Consider the following 16353-nt stretch of genomic DNA (forward strand, 5'->3'; position numbering starts at 1 on the left):
TTTGCAAGAGTAAATATTATTTAGAAAATGACACATATCATCTTAGAGAGTCTCCTTAAAACTCATCTTATATATCTCTTCTATATAATAAGTGTGTAGATAACATAAATTTTTTGTTTTAACGGTTTTTATTTTTTTAATGTTAACTTTAACGGAATATTTTTATATTTAATAGAATATTTTTATATTTAACGGTAATTTGTAAACACTTAAACTTAAATAATATAAAATAAATAATTAAAAAAATTAAATAGGATATTTATGAGATATTTTTAAATGATAATTATTTAAAAATAATAAATAATTAAACAAATTAAAATAAGATATTTTTGAGATATTTTATAAAAAATAATAAATAATTAAACAAATTAAAATATGATATTTTTTAGATATTTTACAATGATAATTATTTAAAAATAATAAAATCATACGTTTTATAACTTAAATAAAATTTAATTAAACTTAAACTCACGAATAATATCATATTAAACATATAATATAATCTACTGTCAATTAGCAACAAATTGTATTTTAAAAAAACTAGCAAGAAACTTAAATTTAAAATCCACTTATAATATTTAATATTACATTAAATATATAATATATATAATATCTTGTTGTCACTCTCAAATTCAAAAACTAGAACAAACATAACTTAAACAAAAATAAATAAATAATTTAATTAAAATAGGATATTTATTTGAAATTTATGTGACATTAATATAAATTTAATAAAAATAATTAATAAATTCTATAAATAAAACTAAGCAAACGTGCATATTGCACGTTGCTTGTATCTAGTATATATATATACTAGAAAATATAACCGTGCTCCGCGCAGTCTTTTGTAATTATTAAAACATATATATTTTAAAATATTTTTTGGGAGATTGTGGGGTGGTGATTCATTTTCACCATACTCGTACAACATGTTCTTTATATGGACACATGAAGACATCTTGACTATAATTTTCACCTTGTATTTTAGTTGTTTACCTATTTTGACCATTAATTTTTTTTTAAATTAACTTGTGGACCTTGTGTTTTGTCAAAAATTCAAAAATAGGAATGTAAAGATAGATTATTTGAAACACATATAATTTGGTTGATTACCCGTTTGAATATTTTATTGTTAAAAGTTAACATTTGGATCCTGTATTTTGTCAAAAAGTTAAAATATAAATAGATAGATTTTATTATTATTATTATTATTATATGTAGATATTTTTATCTATTATAATTTTTATTAAAATAAAAATGAGAAAAATAGATATATAGAGAACCGAAAACTATTATGTAATTTTTAATTAAATTTTTTTAGTATTTTTCAATGATTAAGTAGTTAAGATATTTAAGCAAATTAAATTTTTAATTAAATTAATATGTATATATATATTAATATTTTTAATTGTTAAGATATTTTAGAAAATAGAAAATGAATAAGAAAATTAGATTAAATGAGAAAATAGAAAGAGTGATTTGAAGAGATTTTAGAGTGCCACATAATCTCTTGAAGCTGTCATTTATATATACATATATATAAATATAAATATATATAAATATTTTGTAAGTGCCACATAAATTGTAAAAAATATAGGATGTCACCTCATCACTCTTAAACTCTCATTTATATATAGATATAAATATAAATATTTTGTAAAACTATTCACTTTTGGAATAAAAAAACATAATTATAATATAATAAGAAAAATAGATATAGATAATAAAAAATTATTACGTAATTTTTAATTAATTTTTTTTAGTATTTTTCAATAAATAAGTAGTTACGATATATATTGATATTTTCAATTGTTAAGATATTTTAGAAAATAGAAAATGAATAAAAAATTAAATTAAATGAGAAAATAGAAAGAGTGTTTTGAAGAGATTTTAGAGTGCCACATAATCTCCTTGAAGCTCTCCTTTATTTATATATATATATATAGATACTAGGTAGAAGCAATATACAATGCACGTTTGCTTAGTTTTAAAATTATAAATATTGTATATAATTTTAATTAAAATTGGTTCATTATTTTTTTTATAAAATATATATATAATAAAATAAATTATAGTTATATAGTATATATAAATACTTATATGACATAAAATATTTATATAGTATATATAAATACTATATAAATAGTTATATAGTATATATATCAATAATCTCTATATATATGACATCTAAACACAAGGTTCACATGTATATATTTACATGGCCATATGACATATATATAAAATACAATAATGTTTAAAAATAAACTAATAATAAAAATAGAAAAGTCATAGTGTAGAGAGTAGTATACATGCATCAACTATTTTTAGTTTCTAATTTATCTCACAATGTCCTTTGGTGGATTTGATGAAGAAAATGAGCTTCAATCACTTGATAAAAAATAAACTATCACACAAATTTATAAGATAAAAAAAATGATATGTATGCCATTATTATTTTTAAATAAATATAATTTAATTATTTAAATTGTCAGAAAATATCTTTAAAATACCAAATTTTAGTTAATTAATTAATTTATTTTTGTTTAAGTTTATGTTTGTATTAGTTTTTGAATTTGGCAGTGACAACAAAATATTATATATTATATGTTTAATATAATATTAAGTTTAAGTTTAATTAATTTTTTTTTTAAGTTATAAAATATATTGTTATCCAAAAAACAGGCACGGGTGACGTGGCTGACACCTGACAGAAGGTCTGTTTGACCATCGACCAGTGAGATTCCCCTGACGAAACATTTGAAGCTTATATACGACCTGCCTAGTCGTATACTCCATATATTTAGAGATAATTTTGTACAATTGTAATCATATCTGAGATTATCTCCCATGATCCATGATGATCCGATTATTTAGGAAAGAATATCTATAACTGATTCGTGTAACCCTCCTTGAGCCTATAAATAGAGAGAAATAGCTCAAGGAAGGGACTTTTGGCTGATTTAAGTTTACGCTTTACAAGAGAATTAGGGCTATTATTTTACGATTGTATTGTTCATCTCTCTCAGGTCTGTGAAACTCAGAGAACCCTAGTTCTTTGATCTAATCTTTGTTGGCTTGCATTGAACAAGCTAAGGTCGCTCCTGACTTATGAGTCAGCACTGTGTGACCAGTGCCCAGTACCACTACCGAACTTGACTAATGAGTCACAGCTTCACGGTTGATACTGACACCTTTGCCAATTCTGACTAATTAGTCAGTGCCATGCACAAGTGAGCAAGATCTGCTAAATATTCGATAATCAATCCATGTCCACATTTACACATTCAACATGCCTCATGAATAACCATGCATGTCACATATGGGGTGCAGTTTTCTTACCTTTGATTCGAGCGAGAGTTAATAGAAGAACGGCATAACAATCTGACTTTTAGTCCTTTAGTGGTCACCTAGTCATAACCAAATATGGGACACCATCAATAAAATGAATAACAAAGGTTCCCAAACCAAGATCTAGCCTCTGGGACATCAATCCCCACTAATCCGGGTAGTAGGAACAATCTCGAGGCCTAAAACCAAGTTCTCGAGGTCAAAACACTCAAACGGCCTCAAAACCCTGCCTGAGCCGCGACCCTAGCACCTTGAGCCGTGGCCCCCAGCCACACCAGGAGCAAGGGTCGTGATGCCCACTACCTAGGGCTGCAGCGCCCAGCATGCCCAAAAGCCTCCAGCTGCTTCTTCGAGCTTCGCGGCCCCCCACCCAAAACCAACCATAACCTCGATTTTCTTCATCCCAAACCTTCCCAAAACATACCTAAACACTCCCAAATCCAAAAATCAAAGTTCCCAAACATCCCAATGATCCAAAATCATCAAATCCCGAGGCTTAAACGAATCAAAAGCTCAACGATTCACAAAATCCAATTCTAAGCTTAGAAACTCTAAAAACTCAAAACTTAAAACTTAGATTACCTTTGATTAGGTTGTTTCTCATTAAATCATTCGATCAAGAAGCTTCTAATCTTTCCTAGGATCACTCTACCTCGATCCTCACTTGATTCTGACTCCTAGAACTCAAGATTTCTTCGAAATTGCCTCGAACGGTAAAAGGAACTAACGGGAAGAGAGAAAGTATTTTCTAACGTACAGTTCTATCTGACGAGCTACTTCAAGCTTAAGTAACCTCAAATAAAACATAGTGCTTGGGGTCCCGAAAACAACCCCGGGAACATTATAGTCAAAACTTCCAGAATTTTCTCCTAATCTCAATAACTCCCAATTTATCATCAAATAAACATTCTCATTACCCAATATCCCAATAAAAGACCTCGTTATGACAAAACTGCTAATTTGCAATATAAGACCGTCTCATGCCGAATAGCACGAATATATCTCCATAATAATGGGATCTCACCCATAACTCACATTATGCACCAAAATACACAAATATGCCCTCAACAAGCCAAATTACCAAAACACCCTAATAATTAAATGTGGACCCACATGCATGCATTTAACATCATATTATAATATAATTCACATAAACATGCATATTATCATTTAATGGTGTAATTAAACAATTATGGCCCTCCCGACCTACTAATCCAGCCATTAAACCGCATTAGGGATTTCGGGGCATTACAACAGGTTCTAATTTGCTGAGTATTTCGTTGGTGAGAAGGAGATTCCAAGAACTGATTATGATGTCGAATGTCGTAGATTTAGGCTTTCTTATTATTCAATATACTCATATTATATAGATGATCTAGGCTAAAGGCAATAATGAGATTGATAATTGAGTATATGATTAATTAGTTTTTTTTTTGGTCCTTTTAACTTAAAATTTTTATCTAGTGCAACCCAAATTCATGTGTGAAATACAAGACCAATACTACCTCTTGCAACCCAATGCAACTAAAGCAATTTTTTTCTTTAAATTTTTTTTTTTTAAACAATTTGTTGTGCAAATAACACAATTTAAAAAATTTCATTTCCAAATTAAGGTTGCAGATGTTACAACATGTTGATGTGCCAAAGTGGTCGAATATATTGCCAAAGAGGTTGTTCCTAATGTTCCAAAGGTTGCAAACATTGCAGCAACACATGTTGTACCTCATGCAACCCTACAACCCACCCACTGCAACCTCATATGCAAGCCCAATAAATCTAAAACAACCTCAAATTGAAGCCCTTGCAACTCAATGCAACCATGATAACTTAAAAACTCATTGTGGGAATTTCATTCTAATGCAACTTATGCAACATCAAATGCAAGCCTAATGCAACTCCATGCAATCCAATAAAATAAATTTTAAGAACTCATTTGCAAATTTTAGTTTAATTAAGAAAATATTACAACATCATTATGTAACAAAATGCAATTTCAAATGCAAATTAAAGCATGCAACCCACTGCAACCTCAAATGCAATGAAATTAACTTAAGCAACATCATTACGCAATTTAATCATCCTTATGCAACTCATGCAATCCAGTGCAACCTCAAACGCAAGCTCATGCAACCCCAAATAACCCACTACAACCTTAAATGAAAGCTTACGCAACTGAATGCAACCCCAAGCAACCCATTACAACATCAAATGCAAGCCCAATAAAAACCTCATGCAACCTAATGCAACCAAATGCAACATAAAGTAACTTTAAAAATTCATTTGCAAATTTGTCTTTATGCAACTCATGCATGTTATATTATTTTATAATATAATGTAATATTATATTATATTATAATATAATATTTTAGATTAAATAAATGTGACAAAGAGTGTCACATATTGTAACATATAATAGAGAGTTACAATATTTAGATATATGAGACATATCCAAATAATGTAACATATTTGGTGTTACAAATTTGTAACTTCCAAATATTACCCTTTATTGTGTAAATTTGGTGCTACACAATATTGAGATGAATTTCATAAAGCCATTTGAGAAATGGTTGTTAGAGATATGATTTTAACCCCAATAATGTGTTTTCGGGGTTACAAAATCATTTGGGAGGGTTTGGAACCGTTTGAAAAAACAACACAAAATTTTGTGCTGAAAATGGTCAATGGCCGTGGCCACTGAATGTTGGTGGTCGCGGCCTATGGGACAGAGAGTAGTGGCCACAACCAGTAATGTCTCTGGCTGTGGCCACAGGCCAAAAACTGACCAATTTTTCAGTTTTTTCAATCTTTGTTGAACGGCTCAAAAAACCCAAATAACTCCCAAATCTCATTTTTAATTCCATATTAATCCAATTAAACATTGGTAACAACCATAGGAGTTGGTGGAATTTGAAATTCAAAGGGTGTCTCTAAACTCTATAAATAGGAGCTTATAGCTCACTTGAAAGGCACAACATTTCTATCTATTAGAGCACTTGGCTAGAAACACCTTGAGGCTTGATAATTCCATAAAGCATTTCCAAAATCTGAGAGAGATCCCTTAGTGCTTGAGTTAGGGGGAAATAAGCTTTTGGACAAAGGTTTCAAACCTTGTTCAAGTTGGTGATCCCCAACACTCTTCACTTTGGTTGTGTGAGTGAGAGTATCTTATTATTTTGTTCTTGTTCTTATTTTCTTCTATTATTTTTCTTCTTATCATTCTTCTTATATTTACTTGTATCTTTGCTTAAGAGTTGTAATCTCATCTAAATCTTTCTTTCTACTACCTCAAGTTTATTTATATCTTTTTGTCAAAAGTTGTATTTTCTATTTCAATCCTCTTCTTCTTCTTTCTCTATATTTATTTGTACTTTCAGTCATTGAGTTTTAACCTTATTTAATCAATCTATATTTATTTGTAATATATTGCCTAGAGTTGTAATATTCTCACCTATTTCCATTGAGGCAATCTATTTTTTTCTAACATTCAAAAGCTTAATCTTTTGTTTGTTTCAATGGAAGGTGAGACCATCAAAATCATGAATCAAGACCTAGTGAGGTTGGATAGGTTTGATGGGTCCAATTTCACTAGGTGGCAAGACAAGGTAAGATTAATTTTGACCACTCTCAAAATCGCCTACATTCTAGAATCCACTCTAGAACCTCTCCCAACGCCATCTGACAAGGACACTCCCGAGGAGGTGGAGAAAAGAAGGAAGAGGGAGGAGGACAATCTCCTTTGTAGGGGTCATATCCTCAACACCCTATCCGATAGGCTCTATGACCTCTACACCGAGACCAAATCGGCCAAGGAGATATGGGATGCACTAGAGAAAAAGTTCAAGGCAGAAGAGGAAGGTACCAAAAAGTTTTTGATATCTCAATACTTTGATTTCAAATTTTTTGGTGATAAACCTATTCTTCCCCAAATTCATGAATTGCAAATAATTGTTAACAAACTAAAAGTTTTAAAGATTGAGCTTCCCGAGGCCTTTCAAGTTGGTGCTATAGTGGCCAAATTACCACCAACTTGGAAGAGCTATAGGAAAAGAATCCTTCATAAAAATGAGGATTATTCTTTGGAGGAAATCCAAAAGCATATTCGAATCGAAGAGGAATCGATATGTAGAGATAAACTTGTGGAGGGGTCTAATGGAGAGACTTCCAAAGAAAATGCGGTGTCACAACCAAAACATCCCAAAAACAAAGGGAAAAAGGGTAACGAGAAACCTTTGGGTCCAAAAACCAACCCAAACAAGTTTAAGGGTGAGAAAGGTCCTTGCTTTGTGTGTGTGAAAAAGGGTCACTATGCTAGAGAGTGTAGGCATAGAAAAGACCATCAAGGACCTAAGGTGAATGCAACTCAAGAGGAAAACATAGTTGCTACCCTTAGTGAGGTGAATGTGGTCCAAGGCAAGGTGAAAGGGTGGTGGTATGATACATGTGCCACCGTCCATGTCACCTATGCAAATCATTGTTCAAGACCTTTGAAGAGTCAAAGGGCAACCATGAGATTCAAATGGGCAATGAGGGCAAATCCAAGGTACTTCGCAAAGGTACCATTGAAGTATTTTTCACCTTCGGCAAAAAAGTTACATTAGTGAATGTACTTTATGTTCCCGAAATGAGTAGAAACTTGGTAAGTGGTGATTTGCTTGGCAAGCCCGGCATTAAAGCCGTTTTTGAGTCCGGTAAACTTATACTTACCAAATCAAATATATTTTTGGGAAAGGGGTACTCTTGTGAGGGTATGGTTAAATTGTGCACCAATGATGTAACTTTCAATGTTATCAATAAAAATGCTAATTCCGCCTATATTGTTGAGTATGATTCTTTATTTTTGTGGCATCTTAGACTATCGCATATAGGTTTTTCAACCATGAAAAGAGTAGTAAAATGTGGTATGATTACATGCAATATTAAAAACTATGGTAAGTGTGAAACATGTGTTAAGGCGAAAATGATTAAGAAACGATTTCCTAGTGTAGAAAGATCATCTAATTTACTAGATTTAATCCATAGTGATCTTTGTGAATTAAATGATGTTTTAATTAGAGGTGGTAAACGGTATTTTCTTACTTTTATAGATGATTTTAGTAGATATACCTATGTGTTTCATTTAAAGCATAAAGATGAAACTTTTTATGTTTTTAAATTGTATAAATTAGAAGTTGCAAATCAACTAAATAAAAAGATTAAGGTTCTAAGAAGTGATAGAGGAGGAGAGTACTTCTCTAATGAATTCAATACATTTTGTGAATAAAATGACATAATTCATGAGTGCACTGCACCTTATACACCACAACACAATGGTGTTGCCGAAAGGAAAAATAGGACTTATCTAGAGATGATAAATTCTATGTTGGTGTTTTCTAAGTTGAACTTCAACTTATGGGGTGAAGCGCTTTTAACCGCTTGTCACATTCTTAATCGAATACTGATGAAGAAACATGAGATATATCCATATGAGTTATGGAAAGGAAGAAAACCCAATATAGGGTACTTCAAAGTGTGGGGATGTCTTACATACTGCAAGAAAAATGAACCTAATAGAACAAAGTTAGGTTCAAGAGCCATAAAGTGTGCTTTTGTTGGTTATGCCAACAATAGTAAAGCTTATAGGCTATTAGACTTAGAGTCTAATATTGTGATTGAATCTAGAGAAGTTGAATTTTTTGAGAATATGTTATGTGACAACAATTCTCAAGCTTCAACATCTCTAAAGGAGAATTTGTTATATGAGAACAATTCTCAAGCTTCTACATCCAAAGTTGATTCTCAAGAGGAGAATTCTCAAAAGGATGTAAAGCAACCCTTTGAACATAGAAGAAGTCAAAGGCTTAAAAATCATAAAAGTATAGTAGTGGATGAGATAGATTCTCAACGAATTTCATTCTACATGGTAGAAGGAAATAGAGAGGAAATCATTAGGAAAATTCCTATTGTACTTCTCGTTGAGGATGATCCTAAGACTTATAGAGAAGCTATGCAATTGAGAGATAGTGCATTTTGGAAAGAAGCCATCAATGATGAGATGGATTCCATTATTTCCAATAAAACTTGGGAATTGGTAGACCTCCCACCGAGGTCTAAACCAATTGGGTGTAAGTGTGTATTTAGGAGAAAATACCACACTGACGGCACTATCCAAACCTTTAAAGCTAGATTAGTAGCTAAAGGGTTTAGGCAAAAAGAGGGTATCGATTATTTCGATACTTATGCGCCTGTTGCAAGAACAACTTCTATAAGAATTTTGTTCGCTTTAGCTTCTATACACAACTTGTATGTTCATCAAATGGATGTTAAAATGGCATTCCTTAATGGTGACCTCAATGAGGAGGTCTATATGGAACAACCCGAAGGGTTTGTCCAACCAAAATATGAACATAAAGTTTGTAGACTTGTAAAATCCTTATATGGATTGAAACAAGCTCCTAAGCAATGGCATGAGAAATTTGATCAAGCCATCATGTCTAATGGGTTTAGACATAACAATGGAGACAAGTGTTTGTATTCCAAAACTTGTAAGGGATATGTGATCATTGTTTGCTTATATGTGGATGACATGCTTATTCTAAGTAATAGCATAAAAGGAATAGAAGAAACGAAGATGTTTCTATCATCAACCTTCAAGTTGAAAGATCTTGGAGAAGTTGACACCATACTTGGTATCAAAGTAAAGAAACATAGTGGGGGTTTTGCGTTAGGGCAAGCCCACTATGTTGAGAAAGTATTGAACAAATTTAACCATCTCAAGGTTAAAGATGTCAATACTCCATTTGATCATAGTGTAAAACTAGAGAAGAATGAAGGAAGAGCGGTGACTCAATTGGAGTATGCTAGTGCTATAGGGAGTCTAATGTACGCTGCCCAATGTACTAGACCTTATATAGCATTTGCGGTAAGTAAACTTAGTAGGTTTACAAGTAATCCAAGTATGGATCACTGGAAGGCAATTGGAAGAGTCCTAGGTTATCTCAAGAAAACCAAAGGATTACGCCTTCACTACTCCAAATTTCCTTCAATTTTAGAAGGATATACAGATGCAAGTTGGATATCCAATCTTAGGGATAACTTGTCCACAACTGGTTGGGTATTTACACTTGGTGGAGGAGCAATTTCTTGGGGTTCCAAGAAACAAACCGTATATCTCATTCCACCATGGAAGCAGAGTTCATAGCTCTAGCTGCTACCGGCAAAGAGGCCAAATGGTTAAGGGATCTATTGATAGAGATTCCCCTAATCAAAGAGAATGTATCTACTATATCGATACATTGTGATAGCAAGCGACATTGGCTAGAGCATACAGCAGAGTGTATAATGGAAAGTCTAGACATATTAGTCTAAGACATGGATATGTAAGAGAATTGATTCAAAGAGGAGTCATCTCAATATCCTATGTGAGAACAAGAGAAAATCTGGCAGATCCTTTCACTAAGCCACTAACGAGGGATTTAGTGGCTGCATCATCTCTAGGGATGGGACTTAAACTCCCTAAAGAGATTCACGATTGATGGTAACCTATCTTAACACTAGTTATTCAACTAGTGTTAGTTTCAATAGGTAACAACAAGTCAATCAAGTGAATATTAGTTGTACTCAAAATAAGTCCCATCTGAGATATTGAGTACTTGTGTGTTACCAAGTTGAGGGTTAAAACCAAAAGGTTTTTTAATAGAATTCAGTCTTGTAAAGACAAGTATTTTTGGTAACAAAATACTGTAAGAATTCTACCTATATGGACCTAGGGGTGGTGCTGCCTCTGATGAGAATTGGGAGTATTCTCAAGAACGTCCATGAATGGAAAGTGCACATGGCCATAAACGGTGCAAAGCGAGACATAGAGGTCTCAAGTGAACATCGCAAACGTGTGTGTGTTATCACCGATTTGTCATCATGAAAAGATGGTTCAATGCCTAGTGCAACTAAATTTTCGACAAATTTTGTGATAATTACACTATAGTAAAGTTCAAGTTGAAAAACACTTTGCTTTATGCACTAGTGCAATGACTCCTATAAGAGAGAGTTCTTATTTAATCGAGTAGGGGATATGCTATATTTTAAAATATAATGATTGATTAAATAAGTGTTATAATAGATAACTATTTAATATAGTGGGGGAATGTTATATTATTTTATAATATAATGTAATATTATATTATAATATAATGTTTTAGATTAAATAAATGTGACAAAGAGTGTCACATATGGTAACATATAATAGAGAGTTACAATATTTAGATATATGAGACATATCCAAATAATGTAACATATTTGGTGTTACAAATCCGTAACTTCCAAATATTACCCTTTATTTTGTAAATTTGGTGTTACACAATATTGAGATGAATTTCATAAAGCCATTTGAGAAATGGTTGTTAGAGATATGATTTAAACCCTAATAATGTGTTTTGGGGGTTACAAAATCATTTGGGAGGGTTTGGAACCGTTTGGAAAAACATCACAAAATTTTGTGCTAAAAATGGTCAGTGGCCACGGCCTATGGGTCAAAGAGTAGTGGCCGCAGCCACTAATGTCTTTAGCCGTGGCCACAGGCAAAAAACTGACCAATTTTTCAGTTTTTTCAATCTTTGTTGAACGGCTCAAAAAACCCAAATAACTCCCAAATCTCATTTTTAATTCCATATTAATCCAATTAAACATTGGTAACTGCCATGGGGGTTGGTGGAATTTGAAATTCAAATGGTGTCTCTAAACTCTATAAATAGGAGCATATAGCTCACTTGAAAGACACAACATTTCTATCCATTAGAGCACTTGGCTTGAAACACCTTGAGGCTTGATAATTCCATAAAGCATTTCCAAAATCTGATAGAGATCCCTTAGTGCTTGAGTTAGGGGGAAATAAGCTTTTGGACAAAGGTTTCAAACCTTGTTCAAGTTGGTGATCCCCAACACTCTTCACTTTGGTTGTGTGAGTGAGAGTATCTTATTATTTTGTTCTTGTTCTTATTTTCTTCTATTATTTTTCTTCTTATCATTCTTATTATATTTACTTGTATCTTTGCTTAAGAGTTGTAATCTCATCTAAATCTTTCTTTCTACTACCTCAAGTTTATTTATATCTTTTTGTCAAAAGTTGTATTTTCTATTTCAATCCTCTTCTTCTTCTTTCTCTATATTTATTTGTACTTTCAATCATTGAGTTGTAACCTTATTTTATCAATCTATATTTATTTGTAATATATTGCCTAGAGTTGTAATATTCTCACCTATTTCTATTGAGGCAATCTATTTTTTCCTAACAATGAAATCCATAGAAACCTTAAATGCAAGCCCAATACAACCTAAAGCAACCTACTGCAAACATCATTATGCAACATAATGCAATTTCAAATGCAAATTACAACATGCAACCTACTGCAACCTCAAATGCAATGAAATCAACTTAAGCAACATCATTACGCAACTTAATCATCCTTATACTACTCATGCAATCTAGTGCAACCTCAAACGTAAGCTTATGCAACCCCAAGTAACTCACTACAACCTCAAATGAAAGCCTATTCAACTGAATGCAACCCCAAGCAACCCATTACAACCTCAAATGCAAGCCCAATAAAAACATCATGCAACCTAATGCAACATAAAGTAACTTTAAAAAGTCGTTTGAAATTTTGTCTTTATGCAAGTCATGCAATCCAAAGCAACCTCAATTGCAAGCCTAATGCAACCTACTGCAACTCATGCAAGCTAAAATAACACATGCAAAACAATGCAACCCAATGCAAATTCATGCAACTCAATGCAATTTTAAATGCAACCTAAAGCTACCCAAATGCAATTTTAGAAAATTAAACAATTCATTACTACCTTAAATGCTAGCCCATGCAACTAAATGCAACCCAATGCAATTCAAGGTAACTTAAAAGAACCCATGAAAACTCATATGCAACTTAATGCAAACCATGACAACTTAAAAAAACTCATGCTAACTTCATTTTTATGCAATTCAAGTAATCCACTGCAACCTCAAATAAGAACTTAATGCAACTCCATGCAACCTAAAGCAACTTTAAAATGATAATATTCTAACTTCATTCTTAAGCAATCCTACGCAACCTGAAAACATATTTAAAAAACTTATTTTGAAATTTCATCCTTATGCAATTAATGCAACCTGAAATGAAAGTCCAATGCAACCTAAAGCAACTCACTGCAATCTAAAACAACTTTAAAGAACTCTTTTGCAGATTGCAAAATATAACCCAATGCAACCGTTGTGCAATTTTCAAATGCAACCACAGTATTTTTCAAATGCAATCCAATGCAACCCCATATCGAGTACATGTGAACTGACCATCAATAGAGGAAAGCCGCATGAATTGTAACATATTATTCATACACATTACACTTTAACTTTGGCTCTATTTTCATCTACGTTGAATCAAAATGTATTATTTGATTCATTTTCCATATAGATATAGGTAGCTATACCAAAGCTAGTAAGACTTTTTCTTATTCTTCTTCTTCTTTCCTTTTCAATATTCTATCTCACAATGATCATGACGATTTTCTTTTTTTCACTGTACAAAATTATTCTTAGACCATGAATTTTCTGTATTTTTATTTATTGATTCATTTATTTTTATTTTGAAAGAATACCAAAACAAAAACAACCCCAAAGGAAATTGTCACCTACCCTTTAGATGAACCTCTTGACTGACCTGACCCTACTAGTTTTGGCATCGTTCTAAACGAAGTTTCAAGCAGAAACTGACTAAACTTACATCAAAGAAATGAGGGTTTTAAATTTTCCAGTTGTGATTGCATGTACTTGATGATGTTCACTTATATATTCAGCTCTATTAAAAACTTTTGATAGAATATAAAATAATTTTAAAAAAAATAAAAAATAATGACACCTATTATTGAAGAGCCTCAGGTATAACAACAGAACACTACTAGCTATAACTATTTTGTTGTCTTTATCGGAAGATTACTCAAACTTTGATTTATATTACAATGAAGAAGCAAGTGATGATGATGATGATGGTGATGATGATGTCATTTCAGATCATTAGCTTTCCAACTTTAATGACCACATCCTTTGCTCAAATTCAGATTTTCTAAACGATGAGGAGAGCTCCGGCAATGGCTCTCACCATCATCATTACCGAACATCGATTTCTGGTTGCTTTACAATGCTCCGACAATGGCTGTCATTGGAGTTAGAGGAGAAGATAGCTCCACAATTATCTTTAGACTCGTTTTTAAAGCAAGTCGTATTTTTGCAAAAGAATATTTAAAATTTTACATTAAGTCATATAATTGAAGAAAGTTTCTATTAACCGTATTTTTCAATTATAACTTTTCAATATTTGTAAAAATAAAAAATCCCCTTAATTATATCATAAAATTAACCAGTTCTAATAAATGTCCTAGTCCTTCTAACAAAACATATCCTACTAAAATTCAATTAAAATATATTTTTTTAAAATCACATATATATTTTTAGGGAATTTCTTATGTGCAGCCGCAGACGTTTTCATTGTATCCAAAATGTCCAACATGGAAAGTGTAATAATAATGAGTCATTAATAAGAACATGGGTAACTTCACTAATTATCAATTAGTTTTTAGATGGAACCCCATGATTCTTATCATGGTATCATGAGTCAATTTCCTAGCGGGCATTCGATCCACACTGATTGAAAGAGTGAGCTACCTTAAAAAGAAAAACGAGATATGCATGGTGCAATAAGACACTTGAGATCCAAATAGTGAGCTAGCCGCTCGAGATCCGCATAGTGCAAAAATATACTTGAGATCCAAAAAAAATAAGCAAGCTGAAAAATGCTCACTTGTGATTAGGTGATTCAAGATTGGTGAGTAAAAAAATTACCACCAACTTGAGGGGATATTGGAGTACGGTGTTTCATATGGAACAAGTGTAAGAATATTGAGTCATTAATAAGAATATGGATAACAACATTAATCACCAATAAATTTTTAGATGGAATCTCATAATTATTGTCATACATAAACATTTTTTTAGTGAGTAAACATTTCTAGTTAACTATAAAACGAGGATTTCTAGTCCTACCACATCAATAATTTGTTGTGTAGAAGTTTAGTCGCTTGAAAAATTAATTCTTGATTCTTTTGGTACCAATTAGTCGTGGAAGCCATTTTTAGTGAATGGGTTATTTTAATTGCTAAACATCTAGTTACTAAAAGTCTATTTTCTTTCTTTTAAAATAAATTAAAAAAAATCTATTTTCTTATATTCATACATTGCCGCATCATTTTTTTTTAAATAGAGAATTCTACAATGCAGTCCCTAAAAATGGCCTCATGGGGTCATTATGTTTTCGGCACGTAAATAAATTATAATTCAATTTTTTTTTATATGACGGTCTACATTATAATTATAATAGTCATCCTACCAGTTTTTAGGATATTCTTGTTAATAATATAAGTTTTATTAATATGTAAGGGTAGTTTAGTCTTTTAGCCTCTCATTATTTTGGCTATATATTTTGTTGCTCTTGTACTTTTATTTTTATCTCTTTCGTTATAATGAAAACCTAGCCTCCCTTTTGATTCTCTCTCAAATCTTATTTTGTCTATTTTGCAAAGTTATCATGGTATCAGAGAAATGTTCTTGAGTATCCTCAATTTGGTTGCGCTAGGATTACAATTTCGCACCAATTTTTGGGATTTCGCACTTTGTTCTGTCTATTTGGATTTCGATTGTTCGTCATGGCTGGCACAAAAGATGATTCGCTTCAGTCCATCAATGTGCAATTGAATGGGCAGAATTATTCGTATTGGCATTATGTTATGAAAAATTTTCTGAAAGGGAAACGTATGTGGGGTTATGTTTCTGGAACTACCACGAAACCGAAGGACGATAAGGATGAGAGCTTTGCAGAATAGTTGGATCTTTGGGATGCCAACAATTCAAAAATCATCACTTGGATCAACAACTAGGTTCAACAATCAATCGGTATCCAATTGGTGAAATATGAGACGGCGAAGGAA

The sequence above is a fragment of the Humulus lupulus genome, chromosome 3 (genome assembly GCF_963169125.1).
Source record: "Humulus lupulus chromosome 3, drHumLupu1.1, whole genome shotgun sequence".
Lineage (NCBI taxonomy): Eukaryota > Viridiplantae > Streptophyta > Magnoliopsida > Rosales > Cannabaceae > Humulus > Humulus lupulus.